Genomic DNA, 21,825 nt, shown 5'->3' with positions numbered 1-21,825 from the left:
TGTGGTTCCTGAAGAGGGGCAGCAGCCTTTTCAGTAGTTGCAGGGGCAACAGTCTGGATGATTGACTAATCTGGCCTTCTAATACTAACCAAAACAACCTTGCTGTGCTGGTACTGCAAACGGTTGAAAGCAAGGGGAAACTACAGCCGTAATTTTTCCCGAGGTCATGCAGCTTTACTGTATAGTTAAATAATGATGGCGCCCTCTTGGGTAAAATATTCCGGAGGTAAATGAGTCCCCCATTCGGATCTCCGGGCGGGGACTACTCAGGAGGACGTTGTTTTCAGGAGAAAGAAAACGCGTTCTACGGTTCGGAGTGTGGAATGTCAGATCCCTTAATTGGGCAGGTACGTTAGAAAGTTTAAAAAGGGAAATAAATAGGTTAAAGTTAGATATGGTGGGAATTAGTGAAGTTCGGTGGCAGAAGGAACAAGACTTCTGGTCACGTGAATACAGGGTGATAAATACAAAATCAAATAGGGGTAATGCAGGAGTAGGTTTAATTATGAATAGGAAAATATGAATGTGGGTAATCTACTACAAACAGCATAGTGAACGACTTATTGTGGCCAAGATAGATACGAAGACCACGCCTACCACAATAGTACAAGTTCATATGCCAACTAGCTCTGCAGATGACGAAGAGATTGATGGAACGTATGATGAGATAAAAGAAATTATTCAGATAGTGAAGGGAGATGAAAATTTAATAGTCATGGGTGATTGGAACTCGACGGTAGGAAAAGGGAGAGAAGGAAACGTAGTAGGTGAATATGGATTGGGGTTAAGAAATGAAACAGGACGCCGCCTGGTAGAATTTTGCACAGAGCATAACTTAATCAGAGCTAACACTTGGTTCAAGATCATAGAAGAAGGTTGTGTACATGGAAGAAGCCTGGAGATACCGACAGGATTCAGATAGATTATATAATGGTAAGACAGAGATTCAGGAGCCAGGTTTTAAATCGTAAGACTATTCCAGGGACAGATGTGGGCTCTGACCACAGTCTATTGGTTATGAACTCTAGATTGAAACTGAAGAACCTGCAAAAAGGTGGGAATTTGAGGAGATGGTACATGGATAAACTGAAAGAACCAGAGGTTGTAAAGAGCTTCAGGGAGAGCATTAGGGAACGATTGACAAGAATGGGGGAAAGAAATACAGTAGAAGAAGAATGGGTAGCTTTGAGAGACGAAATAGTGCAGGTAGTAGAGGATCAAGTAGGTAAAAAGACGAGGGCTAGTAGAAATTCTGGGGTAACAGTAGACATATTGAATTTAATTGATGAAAGGGAAAATGAAGGAGGCAAAAAGGAATACAAACGTCTCAAAAATGAGATCGTCAGGAAGTGCAGAATGGCTAATCAGGGATGGCTAGAGGATGTAGAGGCTTATGTGGCTGCCTACAGGAAAATTAAAGAGACCTTCGGAGAAAAGAGAACCACTTGCATGAATATCAAGAGCTCAGATGGAAACCCAGTTCTAAGCAAAGAAGGGAAAGCAGAAAGTTGGAAGGAGTATATAGGGGGTCTATACAAGGGCGATGTTCTTAAGGACAATATTATAGAAATTGAAGAGAATGTAGATGAGGATGAAATGGGAGATATGATACTGCGTGAAGAGTTTGACACAGCACTGAAAGACCTGAGTCGAAACAAGGCCCCAGGAGTAGACAACATCAGAGCTACTGACAGCGTTGGGAGAGCCAGTCCTGACAAAACTCTACCATCTGGTGAGCAAGATGTATGAGACAGGCGAAATACCGTCAGACTTGAAGAAGAATATAATAATTCCAATCCCAAAGAAAGCGGGTGTTGACAGATGTGAAAATTACCGAACTATCAGTTTAATAAGCCACAGCTGCAAAATACTAAGACGAATTCTTTAGAGAAGAATGGAAAAACTGGTAGAAGCCGACCTCCAGGAAGATCAGTTTGGATTCCGTAGAAATGTTGGAACATGTGAGACAATACGGACCCTATGACTTATCTTAGAAAATAGATTAAGGAAAGGTAAACCTACGTTTCTAGCATTTGTAGACTTAGAGAAAGCTTTTGACAATGTTGACAGGAATACTCTCTTACAAATCCTGAAGGTGGCAGGGCTAAAATACAGGGAGCGAAGGGCTATTTACAATTTGTGCAGAAAGCAGATGGCAGTTATAAGCGTCGAGGGTCATGAAAGGGAAGCAGTCGTTGGGAAGAGAGTGAGACAGGGTTGTAGCCTTTCCCCGATGTTATTCAATCTGTATATTGAGAAAGCAATAAAGGAAACAAAAGAAAAATTTGGAGTAGAAATTAAAATCTACGGAGAAGAAATAAAAACTTTGAGGTTGGCCGTTGACATTGTAATTCTGTCAGAGACAGAAAAGGACCAGGAAGAGCAGCTGAATGGAATGGACATGTTTTTTAAAGGAGGATATAAGATGAACTTCAACAAAAGAAAAACGAGAATAATGGAATGTAGTCGAATTAAATTCGATGATGCTGCTGTAATTAGATTAGGAATTGAGATGCTTAATGTAGTAAATGACTATGCTATTTGGGGAGCAAAATAACTGATGATGGTCGAAGTAGAGAGGATATAAAATGTGGACTGGCAATTGCAAGGAAAGCATTTCTGAAGAAGAGAAATTTGTTAACATCGAGTATAGATTTAAGGGTCAGGAAGTCGTTTCTGAAAGTATTTGTATGGAGTGTAGCCATGTACAAAAGTGAAACATGGACGATAAATAGTTTAAACAAGAAGAGAATAGAAGCTTTCGAAATGTGGTGCTACAGGAGAATGCTGAATGGGTAGATCACATAACTAATGAGGAGGTATTGCATAGAATTGGAGAGGAGAGTAATCTGTGGCACAACTTGACTAGAAGAAGGGATCGGTTGGTAGGGCATATTCTGAGGCATCAAGAGATTACCAGTTTAGTATTGGAGGGCAGCATGGAGAGTAAAAATCGCAGAGGGAGACCAAGAGATGAATACGCTAAACAGATTCAGAAGGATTTAGATTGCAGTAGGTACTGGGAGATGAAGAACCTTGCACAGGATAAAGTAGCATGGAGAGCTGCATCTCTCGTGGTCGTGCGGTAGCGTTCTCGCTTCCCACGCCCGGGTTTCCGGGTTCGATTTCCGGCGGGGTCAGGGATTTTCTCTGCCTCGTGATGGCTGGGTGTTGTGTGCTGTCCTTAGATTAGTTAGGTTTAAGTAGTTCTAAGTTCTAGGGGACTGATGACCATAGATGTTAAGTCCCATAGTGCTCAGAGCCAGTTATTTTTATTTTTTTTTTTTTTGAGAGCTGCATCAAACCAGTCTCTGGACTGAAGACCACAACAACAACAACAAAAATGATGCATAACCTAATGTTCGGCACTGTACTCTGAGAGTCTTAACCTAATGGTTGGGCCTTTGTCGGCACTTAACCTATTGTTCTGTTAAATGGTTTTCCATGTCACACCGATTTCCTTAAAATATTCTACCGCCATTGATACCAAATTATTAATTAGTTGTTCCCTCCATCCATTTTCTGGTACACTCCTCGAATTTCACATGCTTTTGAAAGCCATTTCTAGCGCATTCTTCTTTGCCACACACCCCTTAAACTTTTGTCCTGCGTTTTACATAAAAATTATGCAAATTAACCAGTGTTCTGCACTTAACCTGCTGTTCTGCTCCGTGTCACCCACTCACGCAGTCCCTCCCATTAACTACTGTACTGCTAACACCACATTGATATAAAAGATTTTTGCAAATTAATTAAATCAGTATTCTTCACATGTATAGGGTAGCATCTAAATTCACACCATCCTATTGGTTGGTGAAATCGATGGAATATAGCTTAAGGGGCTCCGGAAAGGCTCAAAATCATGAAAAGTTCAATTTTTACTTTTTTGCGTTTTCTGAATCTGCAGACTATTACCTTTTAATAGATATATAATTTATTCAATTCCGAAGACTACAACTATTTTAAATTTTTTTTGAAATGTGTTCTACATGGGCGTGACCCACTGTGGCGCTGTTAAACTGCTGTCAAATGGTGTTATTATTAACGTCCGTTTTCATCAGGTACATTTTACTGATGTGAGATAAAGTATGTGTTGTGGCTAACCTATTTTCAGAGACTTAGCAGCACCTGAACTGTTGAAAAAGTGTATTCACGGCAAAACTCAAAACCCCAATGAAAGTGTAAATAGTGTTATATGGTCGAGAATCCCCAAGACTGTATTTGTTGGAATAGAAACACTTCACTTTGGTGTGTATGATGCTGTTGCGACTTTCAATGATGGCAACATTGTAAGGTGCAAGGTATTTAGAAATATGGGAATGAAGATAGGTTCTAACATGGTACGAGCGATGCTTGCATTAGACAAGGAACGCCTTCGGGCTGCAGACAGGGCTGTAAAGAGTCTAGAAATACAAGCAAGAGTAAACAGGAGGAGGAACAAGAGGAAGCTGGAGGAGGAGTTTGCAGAGGATGAAGATAATCCATCCTATGGACCTGGAATGCACTACAAAGTTAATCCAATCTTTGTCACTCGATTCCCAAAACTTTTATTTTCTCATACTAATTACATGTTTTCTAAGGATCTTCCAAACATATTTGTTTCAAACTTTCAGTAAATGTTACACAGTACCTTCTGCATAATTTAACACAGCCTTTTTCCAAAAAACTGTTTATTTTTGAATATATAAATAAAAAATTGCAAAAAAATGTTGTGAATTTTCACTACAATTGAAAAAAATTCATCTTTAATAACTGAACTAAAATTTTGTACAATCCCTGTTAAGTTGTAGCACATATTCCAATAAATAATCTGTAAAAAGTTCAACTTCCTACCTCAAATACTTTGTGAGGAAAGATGTAATTTGTAAGCGTTATTTTAACATTGCAAGTATAGGGCGTTCCGGAGCCCCTTAAACAAAAGATTTCTTATAAAAAACACATCCCGCCACTCGACGGCTGCGAAGCCGCCACTCGACGGCCGCGAAGCCGCCGCCCCCGCCGCAACCGCCGCCACTGCCGCTAACCGCCGCCGGACGGAGATGAAAGTTGTTTCTGTTTTCGAGTATACAGTCAGTGCTATACCGACGTCACAGGGCTCCAAGGCGCGCTCACGCTGGTCCCATACGCGATGACGCATATCTGTGATACGGTCCAGCACCGAGAGAGATGTTCCAATGCTTCCTGGAATAGCACAGGTTGCATGGTTCGTCGTGCAACATGAGAGACACGTCTAATCCAGTTTAACTGCCCAACGTGCCTGACGCAACGCCGCGAAGTGTGCGCGTGTAGCTGCAAGCCCTCGCAAGAGCATCTAACAAGGTTCTCAGTCTTATACTGATGTCACATGAGTATGTAAAAAATAAGAACCGAGTCGACTTTGCGGAAATTGAATAGTGTCCCAGAAATAGTAAACACTCACTTTCTTGATGTCCCAACTTGTATGCACGATAATTCGTGCCCTAACAGAACCTGTTTACGAAAATAACGCAGAATAACGTCGAATGCAGTCTTCCTCGTGGACCTAACGTGCTACCCAGTCCATCACGTGTTACCCTTACTGCTTTCAACACACACAAAGGATGTGAATGAATCGATCATAATGATTGGCTCTTATCGAAATTACCCGCCGAATTACTGTTGCCGCCGGTATCGAAGCACCATCCGCCTTTTTGCTTCTGCAGACGAGACTTTCAGTGGTTAATTTACACAGATCGCCATATTGCACTGACAATTAAATCTTACAAACTACCATACATACCGTCAAATACGGAAAGACTTACTCATTTCCACTGTTCTCCCACCGAGGACAGGAACTTGAATATTAGTATGCGAAACCGATCTCCAACCCAGCAATATATGAGCGTGTACCGTATCGATGCAGTAAACATACAATTCGTATCCTGAGCCAAACAAACTAATCCCTTCTACATTCGTACAGGGTGTTTCAAAAATGACCGGTATATTTGAAACGGCAATAAAAACTAAACGAGCAGCGATACAAATACACCGTTTGTTGCAATATGCTTGGGACAACAGTACATTTTCAGGCGGACAAACTTTCGAAATTTCAGTAGTTACAATTTTCAACAACAGATGGCGCTGCAAGTGATGTGAAAGATATAGAAAACAACGCAGTCTGTGGGTGCGCCATTCTGTACGCCGTCTTTCTGCTGTAAGCGTGTGCTGTTCACAACGTGCAAATGTGCTGTAGACAACATGGTTTATTCCTTAGAACAGAGGATTTTTCTGGTGTTGGAATTCCACCGCCTAGAACACAGTGTTGTTGCAACAAGACGAAGTTTTCAACGGAGGTTTAATGTAACCAAAGGACCGAAAAGCGATACAATAAAGGATCTGTTTGAAAAATTTCAACGGACTGGGAACGTGACGGATGAACGTGCTGGAAAGGTAGGGCGACCGCGTATGGCAACCACAGAGGGCAACTCGCAGCTAGTGCAGCAGGTGATCCGACAGCGGCCTAGGGTTTCCGCTCGCCGTCTTGCAGCTGCGGTCCAAATGACGCCAACGTCCACGTATCGTCTCATGCGCCAGAGTTTACACCTCTATCCGTACAAAATTCAAACGCGGCAACCCCTCAGCGCCGCTACCATTGCTGCACGAGAGACATTCGCTAACGATATAGTGCACAGGATTGATGACGGCGATATGCATGTGGGCAGCATTTGGTTTACTGACGAAGCTTATTTTTACCTGGATGGCTTCGTCAATAAACAGAACTGGCGCATATGGGGAACCGAAAAGCCCCATGTTGCAGTCCCATCGTCCCTGCATCCTCAAAATGTACTGGTCTGGGCCGCCATTTCTTCCAAAGGAATCATTGGCCCATTTTTCAGATCCGAAACGATTACTGCATCTCGCTATCTGGACATTCTTCGTGAATTTGTGGCGGTACAAACTGCCTTAGACGACACTGTGAACACCTCGTGGTTTATGCAAGATGGTGCCCGGCAACATCGCACGGCCGACGTCTTTAATTTCCTGAATGAATATTTCGATGATCGTGTGACTGCTTTGGGCTATCCGAAAAATACAGGAGGCGGCGTGGATTGGCCTCCCTATTCGCCAGACATGAACCCCTGTGACTTCTTTCTGTGGGGACACTTGAAAGACCAGGTGTACCGCCAGAATCCAGAACAATTGAACAGCTGAAGCAGTACATCTCATCTGCATGTGAAGCCATTCCGCCAGACACGTTGTCAAAGGTTTCGGGTAATTTCATTCAGAGACTACGCCATATTATTGCTACGTATGGTGGATATGTGGAAAATATCGTACTATAGAGTTTCCCAGACCGCAGCGCCATCTGTTGTTGAAAATTGTAACTACTGTAATTTCGAAAGTTTGTCTGCCTGAAAATGTACTGTTGTCCCAAGCATATTGCAACAAACGGTGTATTTCTTTCGCTGCTCGTTTAGTTTTTATTGCCGTTTCAAATATACCGGTCATTTTTGAAACACCCTGTACATATAGCACAAGGACTGATAGTACCGTATATACTCCTCACAGCCCTAGATATTTTCCCGCAGCTGACGACCAGAGCACTCTCAGCGGACCGAAGTCGCTCTCAGAGCTGTTCTACAAATTCGGCCTCGTTTCCCCTCTGCACAAACACGTTACTGTTTCTGCTCCATACCTGCTTCCTTGCTTGCTCGCATTTCTACACACATCTCCAGACTTGGGAATAACAAGAACAAATGTATTTTCACATGGTTCGCCATAATATTATACCATTTTCCCGGTACTTCTCGATATCAAGCACTAGGCATCATTCTACTGATCGCTAGTGCAACATAATTCTCAAGATATAGTCAGGAAATTATTTCTCCAGAAACCCGAAACTTTAGCTAGGTGGGGCGTGCTGTAAGCCACTAACTAGAAACTTGTCACGTCTGTGAAGACATTTGTTCGACAACTCGAAACAAATAGAGGAAACTGATATTTCCACTCTCGTACACTGGTGTCGGTGATGTAGTAGATTCCAGATCATCCCTATGATTTACAAGGTCAACGAAAGTGTTTCTCATGTCTAGAGAACCGGCAAATGTGTCTTGCACACACTAGATGCACACACCACAGTCGATCTTCCCTCAACTAAATAAAGGCGCGAAACGTGCAGAAGCAGTTAGCTGGACATTTTATATGGGAGGGAATAACGATCCAGCGCAAACGCACATCCATATTCAATGTTCTCTAATTTCCACGCAATCACGAAAGCTATCCAACACATACTATTACTTCACTTTTAGGTCGTCTACGGGACAACATGGTTAATTCATCTACATTCCTACACTCCAACAGGCATCCCCAGTCTGACTATTCCTACCTTTCACAGGATACGTGAATCACCCCCATACAGGTCACCGGCACTCCAGGCCGACCACGCTCAGGTAGAGTGTTTATCCTAAGAAATCGGTCACATATATATTGTATCCCTGTACTTACAACTAAATGTTACGATCGCTGTCTCGGTTGAATGACATTCGATAATGAGCGAAGTATCGGAAATACACTCTGTTGACGGCTATGGCTCTGGAAATAGAAGTATCAGCACCACTCTTATGACTTGACATACTCTTCCCATGCTATCACAGTACTCCACATCAAATTCACACATTCCTTACAACTGGACATAGTCATTTCCTTTGCACATCTCAGAACACAAACACATACTTTATAAGCCTGATGCTCAATGCTAACATATCACACAGCCCCTACTACAAAGTATAATACGTCGTCAATAATTGTTTCCTGTTGTGAAATCCTTCCTCTCCACCAATTTCCGTATATTCCATACAGTGCCTTGAATCCTCTAAATTGTTTAAATAGACAAAACTCCACACAATGTCTAAAATGCTCAAACAATATTCCATACATTACAATCGAATACCCTCCAAATGATCGATCAATAGAGTTGTGGTGTCACCGCCAGACACCACGCTTGCTAGGTGGTAGCCTTTAAATCGGCCGCGGTCCGTTAGTATACGACGGTCCCGCGTGTCGCCACTATCAGTGATTGCAGACCGAGCGCCGCTATACGGCAGGTCTAGAGAGACTTCCTAGCACTTGCTCCAGTTGTACAGCCGACTTTGCTAGCGATGATTCACTGCCTACTTACGTTCTCATTTGCCGAGACGATAGTTTAGCATAGCCTTCAGCTACGTCATTTGCTATGACCTAGCAAGGCGCCATTATCAGTTACTATTGATATTGTGAATCATACCTCACGCCAGCCTGCGTGAGCTAAAACTCGTGCATTTCGGCCTCCTCTAGTAACACGGTGTTGGCTCTCCTGCGAACCACAACAAGAGTCTTTTTGCCGCCAATTTCTAGGAAGAGGTGCTGGTCAGATGACTTAGGTTAGTGGAGGTGCCCTTTTTCCCCACTATTTTCTTAGGTTGGTAGAGGTTGCGTTGTCCTGATGCAATTTGAACTTCGCACCAGGGGACATGGCAGGGGGGTGTGGCACTTTCCCACCAGAGAGGTTGACTAATTGATCCACTTAATTGTCAATCAATTTGATAAGAGTGAGATGGAAGCATATTCCAATTATTCAGACCTGAAAGTGTACCTGTAGCAGTGACTGGGAGGGTGTTGTGGGAGGGGGAGGGTGTGTGGGGGAAATGGGTTAAGTGCCTGTCAATCAAAAGGAAATGAGGGTGACATGGAAAAGCACTTAATAGAACAATAGGTTAAGTACCTGTTAATCAAAAGAAAATGGAGGTGACATGGAAAAACACTTAACAGAGCAATAGGTTAAGTACCTGTCAATCAATGAGAACAATAGGTTAAGTACCTGTCAATCAAAGGGGAACAATAGGTTTACCTCTGAGTGTATACCTGCCCCTGATGTAGGCAACTGCACTAACAAAATGCACCAGTATGAACATAGCCCACTACTAAGGGTTACGATGGGTCTTCATTCCACATGTTGTCAAAATATATCAGTTAGCGGCACACACACACACACACACACACACACACACACACATACACACACAAAATGTTCATGTTAAGTGTTACAATGCAACCTGCACATCTTAGCACGTCTTAGATGCCTTTCAAAATATGCAAAGTGTGTTGACATTTTGTTCTGAGGCTATGTTAATCATATGCACAGAGACCGAATTATGAGTACTTGATGCTTTTAGAAGTTTTTCAACGATGTTTCACCTCACCAGACACCATTTTACGGAGGAAGTAGAGTAGCACAGCATTTGGGTGGCCATTAGGTTGGGCTAGAGAAGGGGTCCGAGGGGTTGCAAAATTTATTTTACTAAACAACAATTTAAAATACCATAGCACATATGGAAACAGCAATCTACTGCAGTAATTAACTTCAGCTAACAGATAAATAAAGTAAGAAAATTATTACCCCATAGTAGTGTTTTGGGGGATTATTCGCGTTTGTATTTGTATGTTGTTCGCAGTGTTACAGAACGACTACACAGTCGTCCTGATAATGAAATTTTGAGACAGTTCATTACAGCTAAGAAATACTGCTAGCGCTGAATCGTGGTGAACAAAAGAAATGGAACCGCTGTACAAGGCGTAAGCTGTGGAGAATCACGCCCGTTTTTCCCACTACACTACCGTCAAATGGGAAAGGACTCTGTTATGTGTCGACAGAAGTGCCGACACAGTGTTATTTTGAAGGGGCCGAATAGGCACGCTATAAGCTCACCCAGAATATCGTGAAGTCTGAAACAGGATGCTCAATGAATGCTAATAAGAAAATTACGTTGCTTTGGGAATACTTAACTTTAATCCATCCTTTTGGTATACATCGTTTATGGTGAATACAAGTAAGACTCTCTCCAGATATGGTTAACTGCGCCTTGCTAGGTCGTAGCTATGGACTTAGCTGAAGGCTATTCTAACTGTCTCTCGGCAAATGAGAGGAAGGCTTCGTACGTCTAGTCGCTAGCAATGTCGTCCGTACAACTGGGGCGAGTGCTAGTCCGCCTTTCTAGACCTGCCATGTGGTGGCGCTAGGTCTGCAAGTACTGACAGTGGCGACACGCGGGTCCGACATGTACTAATGGACCGCGGCCGATTTAAGCTACCACCTAGCAAGTGTGGTGTCTGGCGGTGACACCACAGACTCAACAATTTTGGACTTAAATATATTTTTGACCTAAAACTTACATATTTATGAAAACAATAAAATTAATATATCTGTTTTGCTTTCAGAGATGTAGTAATAAAAGCTCTAGCAGATCGGAAAATTAGGAAAAAGAACTGCATTGAGCAATGTCGTCCCACACAGGGTGAATTTGATTCATTATCTGTTACATGATAATTGTGGATACCTTACAACTCTAGCGTGACTAACTGTTCAGAGGCTATCAGTAACTGAAAAATAAATGTGAAGATATAATTTAATTGTATTAGTAATATCAGAGTAATATGGAGAATGAATTTCGGGATAAAAATGTTATCATACATTTGCTTTATAAGATTCTAATAAAACTCACACACAAAAGCGTGTTCACTGTGCAATTCAACATCAAAAGAAAAATCCCCATTTCTTCGAACTACTTTGTCAAATTTCATTACTTCAGAAACCTCGTCTATGCCGATATCATCAATTATGTGGAGGAATTTAACATCTGGTTTCGTAAGAACTTTCTCCACATAGTGTTTCTCTGTTCTCTTGATGTGATATTGAAGTAGCTGTCCTTTGCCGACGAGGAATGCCTTTGATATACCGGTGTGTCGAAGGTTAACGGCAGAAAGCGTAAATCATCGAGGAGTCCCTTCAGGAGATCCTGAACACTACCTGGTCACCTAGTGTTTCACCATGACGGTTATGAATCCTGTTTATCAGAATTCCTTTTGGAATTTAATGAACTTTACTGCCCTTATTAATGATTATTTATCAATTTAAAATTTCTGTGAGAGACAGTTCAAAATATTTCTTGAGTTAACACGATTTACGTTTGTACACAAATGGCATTTTCACAATGATAACTCTTATGGTCTCAGCTGTATGATGCAACAAAATGACAAATTCTCAAGTTAACAAGCAGACACTTGAAACAATAATTTCCTAACCCCACCAGTAGACTACAATAGACATTTGTCGCTGCATCCATCGTGTCACATTATTGCTGGGTTTATTAGGTCACATAGTCGCCGCTATCATGAATATTTCTTCATAAAAGAACAGCTTGAAAAAAAAGGTCTTAACACCAGATTTCTCAGGTGGTGAACTTAACCCCGATTCCTCCAAGAATTTGCAACGTTTCCTTTATGCGGCTTGTCATATTTTATCTGTAGTTCACTGTTGTTATTTGGGTTTAAATGTTCTTACTTTGTTATTTGGAGATAATAAGCGGAACTGAGTAAGCGGAGCTGTGGGCGTTAGAAAATGGAGTCCCAAGTAAAGAAATTGGTAAATTTCCGACATGTTCTTCTGTTTCAGTTCAGTAGAAGGGCAGCCAGAAACATTTGCGCCTTGGGTGGGGAAAATGCTGTTGGCAGAGCATGACAAGAAAACGGTTTTCTTGTTTTAAGGAGGATGGTTTTGATATTAGTGACGCCTTCTAAGTTTGATGAAGATCGTTGAAACGTATGAACCCACAACGAACTGGTATATGTCAAATTGTGATCATTCCACCATCATACGACATTTTGCATGCAGTGGGGAAGGTTCAAAAATTGGGTGTTTGGGTACCGCACGCTCTAAGCCAGAATCACAAAAATGAGCGGATGGCCACATACAGTGTGCATCTCTGGCTGCTCGTCGTCAGCTAGTTCGTGAACAACATCGATCGCTCCTATCCTATATCGTTACTGGTGACGAGAAATAAAGTCTTTATGTTAACACAAGGAGCGCAAACAAAGCAGCAACTCGCCACACCAAGACGTGCGTCCGTCAACAAAAGATAATCTTATGCATCTGGTGGAACAGCGACGGTGGGGTGTGACGATCGATGCCTGCGGACAATTATTGTCAACAGCTGAGGCGCAGTCCGAGAACAGCGACCAGGAAGACCGTGTGAAGTGATGCTACTCCACGATACTTTACGCCCGTATTCTGCTAAACAGGGGCGGGCATGAATTCTGCACGTGTGCGGTGCACATGCACGTGTGCAGTTAACAGGTGTTCTGCGTGCACACAGGGGCAAGCTGGCCACCCGCTTCTCACCCCTCCCCTCCATACCTTCTCTCCGCTTCTTCCTCTGTAATGCGTTTTGGTTCCTGGCCTGCTTTATTAAACGAAGGAATAAGGTTAGCAGGAGTGCTTGACAGAAATCATGGTTTGAAAGAGTACCTATTACCTACGATACGTTTTATTTAATTATCACAGGTGGGGTTTACAATACGTTTAATGTCTGGAACAAAATTTCTGCATACAGACAAACGCAAACAGTTACGTAAATTTTCATTCTCTTAACCGAGACTTATTAATTTTCATAAGAGAAAAAATATCTCACAAAAGTATGTCAAGCCCAACATTGACTATCTTCATGGCTTCACGATGGAGACGAGGAAACTCTTGCTGTGGAAAGTCGTGATAAAAAACTATTACACGTCTTGCCAAAAGGAACTTGTCTCTGAGACGACAATTACACTGTAGATCTATTAATTCTATTTGCAAACTGAGATGAATATCATCTACAGAAACCAGATTCTCTCGAGAACTATTCAAAACCTTGGGATAAGTAAGATATATCCCCAAATCGCTTGAGAAATTCCTCTTTTATTGCACTAAGAACGGCAGCATACTGAAATTTAGTATAATGGCGTTCAATATTAAACTTCCGCTCACCAGCGACAATACTGTCACATATTATACATTTCCAATTTTCACGTTTTTCCACAGAGAACAAATGATTCTCCCATTCCTTTTTAAAAGACGGCAAATCTCCAATTCTCCGTTTCCTTGATTCACTCTGCATTTTCCGGTTATTGAAATACAACGTTCACTACGTAGTGGTCGCTTCGCTTCAACGTCCGCAGCTTAGCCTGGTACTACACTGCCGCAACCTGCAGGCTGTCGGCACTGTCCCGTTCGACGATTGCACGCGAGCAGCACACGTGCAGCGCTGTGTGCTCATGAGCCGCGTGCAGCGTTTGCCCGCCCCTGTGCTAGACAGACAGAAAACGCTGTACAGCAGTTGGGTTGGGAAGTCATTCCGCACGAAACTAACTCACCTGATTTTGCGCCCTCAGATTTTTAACTTTCCGCTCTCTGTCGAACACCCTTCAAGGATCGCCCTTTCCGGATGAAAAATGAACTCCCAACACTGCTCGACGAGTTATTCGCCTCAAAACAGCATGATGTCTACAGTGGCGGAATCTAGAAGTTACCCCAGCATTGGCAGATTGTTGGAAATAGTGAAGAAGAATATATCATTGACGGCTAAGTCCTCCGTTATATGTATCTGTTATGTACAGGGTGTTTCAAAAATGACCGGTATATTTGAAACGGCAATAAAAACTAAACGAGCAGCGATAGAAATACACCGTTTGTTGCAATATGCTTGGGACAACAGTACATTTTCAGGCAGACAAACTTTCGAAATTACAGTAGTTACAATTTTCAACAACAGATGGCGCTGCGGTCTGGGAAACTCTATAGTACGATATTTTCCACATAACCACCATGCGTAGCAATAATATGGCGTAGTCTCTGAATGAAATTACCCGAAACCTTTGACAACGTGTCTGGCGGAATGGCTTTACATGCAGATGAGAAGTACTGTTTCAGCTGTTCAATTGTTTCTGGATTCTGGCGGTACACCTGGTCTTTCAAGTGTCCCCACAGAAAGAAGTCACAGGGGTTCATGTCTGGCGAATAGGGAGGCCAATCCACGCCGCCTCCTGTATTTTTCGGATAGCCCAAAGCAGTCACACGATCATCGAAATATTCATTCAGGAAATTAAAGACGTCGGCCGTGCGATGTGTCCGGGCACCATCTTGCATAAACCACGAGGTGTTCGCAGTGTCGTCTAAGGCAGTTTGTACCGCCACAAATTCACGAAGAATGTCCAGATAGCGTGATGCAGTAATCGTTTCGGATCTGAAAAATGGGCCAATGATTCCCTTGGAAGAAATGGCGGCCCATACCAGTACTTTTTGAGGATGCAGGGACGATGGGACTGCAACATGGGGCTTTTCGGTTCCCCATATGCGCCAGTTCTGTTTATTAACGAAGCCGTCCAGGTACAAATAAGCTTCGTCAGTAAACCAAATGCTGCCCACATGCATATCGTCGTCATGAATCCTGTGCACTATATCGTTAGCGAATGTCTCTCGTGCAGCAATGGTAGCGGCGCTGAGGGTTTGCCACGTTTGAATTTTGTACGGATAGAGGTGTAAACTCTGGCGCAGGGGACGATACGTGGACGTTGGCGTCATTTGGACCGCAGCTGCAACACGGCGAACGGAAACCCAAGGCCGCTGTCGGATCACCTGCTGCACTAGCTGCGCGTTGCCCTCTGTGGTTGCCGTACGCGGTCGCCCTACCTTTCCAGCACGTTCGTCCGTGACGTTCCCAGTCCGTTGAAATTTTTCAAACAGATCTTTTATTGTATCGCTTTTCGGTCCTTTGGTTACATTAAACCTCTGTTGAAAACTTCGTCTTGTTGCAACAACACTGTGTTCTAGGCGGTGGAATTCCAACACCAGAAAAATCCTCTGTTCTAAGGAATAAACCATGTTGTCTACAGCACACTTGCACGTTGTGAACAGCACACGCTTACAGCAGAAAGACGACGTACAGAATGGCGCACCCACAGACTGCGTTGTTTTCTATATCTTTCACATCACTTGCAGCGCCATCTGTTGTTGAAAATTGTAACTACTGAAATTTCGAAAGTTTGTCCGCCTGAAAATGTACTGTTGTCCCAAGCATATTGCAACAAACGGTGTATTTGTATCGCTGCTCGTTTAGTTTTTATTGCCGTTTCAAATATACCGGTCATTTTTGAAACACCCTGTATATTAAACTTATAGTAAAATGCTTCGAACTTGTGCACCAACTTAGTATAATAGAGTAATATTTGTTATTGATCTAATTGTCGTTGTGAAGGGAAAGCTAGAAAGTTGAGAAAGTCAGTCCTCCTGAAAGTGATCAGTATTCGGGTATAGGTTCGAAGTACTACACATTTATCCACTGGCACAAAATTAAGAACTTTCAATCAGCAAATATAAATACTAAAAGTAAAAGAATTTTTGTCAACAAAGTGTAGTTATTTAACGTGACATGTTTTTTTGAATTTCTCGTCCAGCGTGACCCCAGCGGTCAAGCCGAGCCCCCTGTACGCGGCGGGTGGCGCGCTGGAGCAGCCGTGTTTGCCCACCAGGCCGGCTATCAGCCCAGATAAGATAGCGGGCGGCGCTTGGCCGCCACTGCGCTGCAGCCGACACTGCAACGACGTGCCTCAGAAAATCGCGCCCCGAGTACAATTTGGGGCACAAACTGTGCTCCGAAGGAAGGCAGTTTTGTAGCACTGAAATCCTTATTCGGTACTGTATAGCTTTACTGCCCAGCAAGCAAATCCACAGAATTTAATACTCAAATTCGAGTCCGGATCTAGGTGTAACTTTTTAATTTCGTAATTTTACACTGTGTGATATGGATCTAGGTGTAACTTTTTTTAATTCCGTAATTTTACATTGTGTGATGTGATCTGGCTTCTTAATTGTTATACAGCAATTACGCCGGGTCTTATACAGAACACGCGCAATTATTTTGTACCAAAACAGGAACGTGGTTACCATCGCTTTTATTATTCCACTATTAAAGACATATTTCCACTCTAAACACTTACACTTTCCTGTTTGGCGCACTACATGTCTCCATGCTTCCCAATCCATCATCAAACACTGTTTGCCACATTTGCAGATATATTCCAAGCTAAAAAAATGTAATAACAAAACGACTCTAGCCCCCCCCCCCTCCTTCTGGGCATATCCCTGCTGCTTTTACCTTAGGAAATTCACCAGTAACAAATGTAAATCACACAATCACGTTGTCTAAACCTATTTTTTCCATAATTTATCAGCTACCTTCGATCACAGTTTCCTGTACAGTACCAGCACAACTGGTGCGTGTTTAACGATCATCCTGCAGTCTGTACAAAATGAACACAGAAGCACAACACCCCACTTCTGAAGCCAGTTTGTACTGTATGAGCGAATGTGGGTTATGGACAGAATGAAAGAAAGGACTGTCAGGGGCGATTAAAACTCGTAAATACTCCGAAACTAATGTCTGCATTTATTGCATATTCAGACAAAATCAAGTTATATCATATGCGAGATGCTTGGCCTACATGGGTGGTCGATGGAATGTTAAAAGTGCCCGGTGAAGTGGAACAGTGAAATTTCAGGCTAGAGTTAAAATGGAGTAGTGCAGTGGCAGACAGCCTCAGCCTCTGCCACCTGTCCTGGAGGAGATGTAGCACACGAGAGAACATTATTCAGAAATTTCCCTCCACAGACAGACATGAGAAACAGTCTCACGCCCTCTCTCGCATGCCTCTTCACTTTCAAAGCATCATGGGCTCTGCCACGTCATAGTACGGGCCCTGTGCTGTCCTTGGCCTTCGATCCAGCAGTTTACCATTGGTATAGTGACCAATGTAGCTGGCTATAACGACGAATGAAAAATCTTGACGAGAGAGAATGAGATTAATTCGAATATAGGGGTGCATGTCGCGACACACAAAAATACCACTGCATATCCGAGCTGCCCTCGGCTCACTTTTCTCACCAGGCAGTAGCAGTGAACCAGAAGGCTGGTCCCACGTCCCAGTGGCTGCAGGCAGCTGAAGGAGAAGGTATAACCAGGAAGCAAATGTAACTCCTCATAAACCGGAAATGAAGAAGTTTCTACAATCTCCTCACTTCGGTACTTAAATATCATTATTAACTATAGACAGCCACAGATCACTGTGGGCTAGCAATTACGAGAGAAATGTCTATTCCAAAGAGTGGCTCTACAGGAAGGAGCAGTTTCTCACCCATCAGCAGTGAGTGGAGTTTCTATCTTCTATAGGCTCCAGCTGTGTCCGTTTGTCATCCCATCTGGAAACCTAGTGGCCTGGAGGTCCGGAGACCTGTAAGCTTAGAGACCTGGTGACATGTATAGATGCCTGGAGAGCTGGAGGCCAGGAGATGTATAGTTCCGGAGATGTGAAAGTCTGGAGACCTGGCGAGCTGTTGGCTTCCACACCTTGAGGCCTAAAGAGCTGAACAGCTGTAACCCTGAAGGCCTCGAGACCTGGAAGCTTCTCAGGCTTCGGGACCTGGAGGTCTGGATGTCTAGAGGCATGGAAACTTGGAATCCTAGTCTCTTGGAGGCTTGGAAGCCTGGTAACCTGGAGGTCAGGAGACCCGAAGGTCTAGAGAGCTGACAGATGAACTGGAGGCCTGGAGAACTGGAGACAAGGATGCCTAGTAACACGGAGATATGGACCTTAGAAGCTTGGAGTCGTGGTGGCCTGGAGAACTGGAATCTTTACGATCTGGAGGCTTGAAGGCATGGAGACCTGGAGGCCCAGAGACTTGGAGGTTTGGATGCCTGGAGACCTGGACAACTAGAAACCTCAGGCCTGATGGCCTGGAGGCCAGGAAACCTGGAGGCATCAAGTGTGAACGGCCAGAGGCACGGAGGCCCAGTGTGGCAACAGTGGGGTGTCAGATCGCTGCCCAGTGGTGTTGTGTGACGTAGTGCACCTCGTGTCAGCCCTGAGCCCCAGTCTTCCCTCCTCTTGCGTGTTGTTAGTGTTATCTCCTTGGAACTTTGGCAAGTTTACATGTATTTCTGTACCAGACCTAGATTCCAGCCTATAAAATTTAAAAAGGATGACTGATAACTGAAATCTATTATTTGCAATATAACAGTCGCTGCGTGCAACAGCCTTCTGAATGGAAAGTAACCTGATATTTTCCATTATTTAACAGTATATTCAAAATCTGCTCCTAGTGAAGGTAGTCTTTTCCAGCTCAGTCAGTACTACCTTTCCCAAGACGACCATGGAGCAATAAAAGGAAACAGCTGGTACCATCTGTACACACTGGATGTCTCCTGGAGTAGGACCTCTCCAACTCTCGCGCCGCTACCTCGGGGGCTCCTGTTCTCACCATCTTTGTCTGCTGAGGTACTGGACTATTAATGTTGGTCAGTCGATACATACGTGACCAGTCACCCCTTATTCCCACTAAAGTGCTTTTCTCATCATGGACATCAGTTAAATCGATTCATAAGTTCAAGTATTGATAACAAATACAGATACTAGTAATGAGGCAATTAAATGAACGGGTGCTGTAATTTCAGTAATTAATTCCCTAAAAATCTCTAAGAGAATACTAACTACACATGATGTACTATTTAATGGCGCTGCAATGAGAATCTGCAATAATATCGTGAAATCTGGTCGTTATTACCGAAGAGGAATTCAACGCAGGATTTCTGACTCAACCTCTTATCATCTCGTCACCCTGTGTGCCACCCACAACCACACCCCCTCCGTACACGCCATGAGCAATTGACCTTGCCGAAGTGTGGTGGCTTGCGTGCCTCTACGATACAGGTAGACGTACCATAAGTGTAACCAAAATGGAGGGTATATAAGGAGTGACGGCACTAACAAATGGATCTTGAGCAGAATCAGTATGTCTTTCAACAGTCTCGATGAGTAACAGATTTGGCCTTTTAAAATTAGTGAATGTAATTGCTATGCTGGTACTAAGAACGCTCGAAGAGCAAGGGGCACCTACTTCAGGAGGGCATGCAGCTCTAATATACAGCCTAACGGCATCCTCATGCGTAAATTATTTCGGAGGTAAAATAGTCCTCCATTCAGATCTCGGGGCGAGGACAACTCAGAAGAATGTTGTCATCAGCAGAAACAAAACTGGCTTTCTACGGATCAGAACGTGGAATTTGCATCCCCTAATCGGGTAGGTAGGCAGAGATTCTAGAAAGATTAGTTGATAGGTTGAAGTTAGATAGAGCAGGAACTTGTGAAGTTGCAGGAATGACAGGACCTCGGGACTGGTGAGTACAGAGTCATCAACACAAAATCAAATATGGGTAATACGGCAGAAGGCGTAACAATGAATATGAAAATAGGAATATAGGCACGCTACTCTGAACAGTGTGGTGAAAATTTTGTCGTAGCCAAGATAACACGAAGACTAAACCTACCACAGTAGTGCCAGTTAAAGTCGTAAATTCCACAGATGATGAACAAATTGAAAGACTGTATGATGAGATAAAATTAATTAACCATGTATTTAAGAAAGACGAAAATGTAATTGTGATGACAGACTGCATACGACAGTGGGGAAAGGAGAGGAAAGAACAGGTGAACACGGATCGGGGAAAGGAATGAAAGAGGAAGTCGCTTGTTCATACTTGGTTTAAGAATCATGAAGGTTGCATTTGTCGAAGAGAGTAGGGAGCACTAGAAGATTTCAGGTGGATTGTGTAATGATAAGATAGAGATTTCGAAACCAGGTGATAAGCTGCAATGTATTTACAGGAGCATATGAAGGCTCTGACCATAAATTACGAATTGCAGATTGAAAATGAAGAAACTGGAAGAAGATAAGAAATTAACAAACTCGGATGTGAATAAATTTAAAGATCCACAAGTTGTTCAGAGGTTAAAAGGAAGCAACGGTTGACTGAATCAGTCGAATGGAATACAGTAAATGACACCTAGGTACCTTTCACAAATTAAACAGTGAAGATATCACAGGATGAAATTGGCAAAAAGACAACACTATAACAAATCCTCAAATGGCGCGAAAAATTCAGTATAACGGATGAAAGGAGAAAATATAAAAATGAAGCAGGGGAAGCTGGTGAAACGGAATGCAGAAGACTAAAATAAGATTGACAGGGAGTGCAAATGGAAGAGCAAGGCTGTCTAGAGGAGGTATGCAAGGATGTAGAAGCATGCGTGACAGTGGGAAAGACAGCTTCTAAAGAAAGTGAAGTAGCACTATGAATATCGAGAAGTCAGATGACCAGTTAGTATAAATTGAAGAAGAGAAAGTTAAAAGGGTGAGGGGATGTATAGCAGACGAATTGTACGAGAATAATTTCACAGCGCACTCGAAGGACATGTGTTGTGATAAAAAGCAACGAGTGATCCAGTAAGCAGTGATAATCAAGCCCCGAAACCTTCTATCTAAGCATATTACTACGTGAATCGGTAACCGTTATATTCCGACGAGTGTAATGTTACGTTGTCGTTTAACTAAACTAAATTCCGTCCGAACAGGCCTTGTAAGGCCCAGCGGTACCGACCGTCAGCCGTGTCATTCTAAGCCCACAGGTGTCACTCGTTGCGAATGGGGAGGGGCACGTGGTCAGCACACCGCTCCCCCGGCCGTATGTCAGTGTACGAGACCGGAGCCGCTACTTCTCAGTCAAGTAGCTCCTCAGTTTGCCTCACAAGGGCTGAGTGCACCCCACTTGCCAACAGCGCTCGGCAGACCGGATGGTCACCCATCCAAGTGGTGGCCCAGCCCGACAGAGCTTAACTTCGGTGATCTGGCGGGAACCGGTGTTACCACTGCGGCAAGGCCGTTGGCATTACGTGCTAATGATAAATGGTTGAAAGGTGTCCAAAGGATCTGTCGCCGTAGGAATCTTTACGAACTAACGAAAGAATAACTCGAAATAAATATAATTTTCTCAATTTTAGCGAAAGAAGTGCTACAGTGTTGACTTGTGACAGCCACGACTAGTTGTAAGTAGAGGTCGGCCGACCCGAGCACGCGTTTATGTGCACTGAATGTCTGATGGATATCAACAGCTCTGCGTAACGTTCGGC

General features: G+C 43.2%; 1 pseudogene; it reads right to left on the bottom strand.

The window, feature by feature from the left end:
• Positions 1-21,465: 21,465 nt before the first annotated feature.
• Positions 21,466-21,583, bottom strand: LOC126177794 (5S ribosomal RNA; annotated as a pseudogene).
• Positions 21,584-21,825: the final 242 nt, after the last annotated feature.

The sequence above is a fragment of the Schistocerca cancellata genome, chromosome 3 (assembly GCF_023864275.1).
Source record: "Schistocerca cancellata isolate TAMUIC-IGC-003103 chromosome 3, iqSchCanc2.1, whole genome shotgun sequence".
Taxonomy (NCBI): Eukaryota; Metazoa; Arthropoda; class Insecta; order Orthoptera; family Acrididae; genus Schistocerca; species Schistocerca cancellata.
This window is presented reverse-complemented; position numbering and strand designations above follow the sequence as displayed.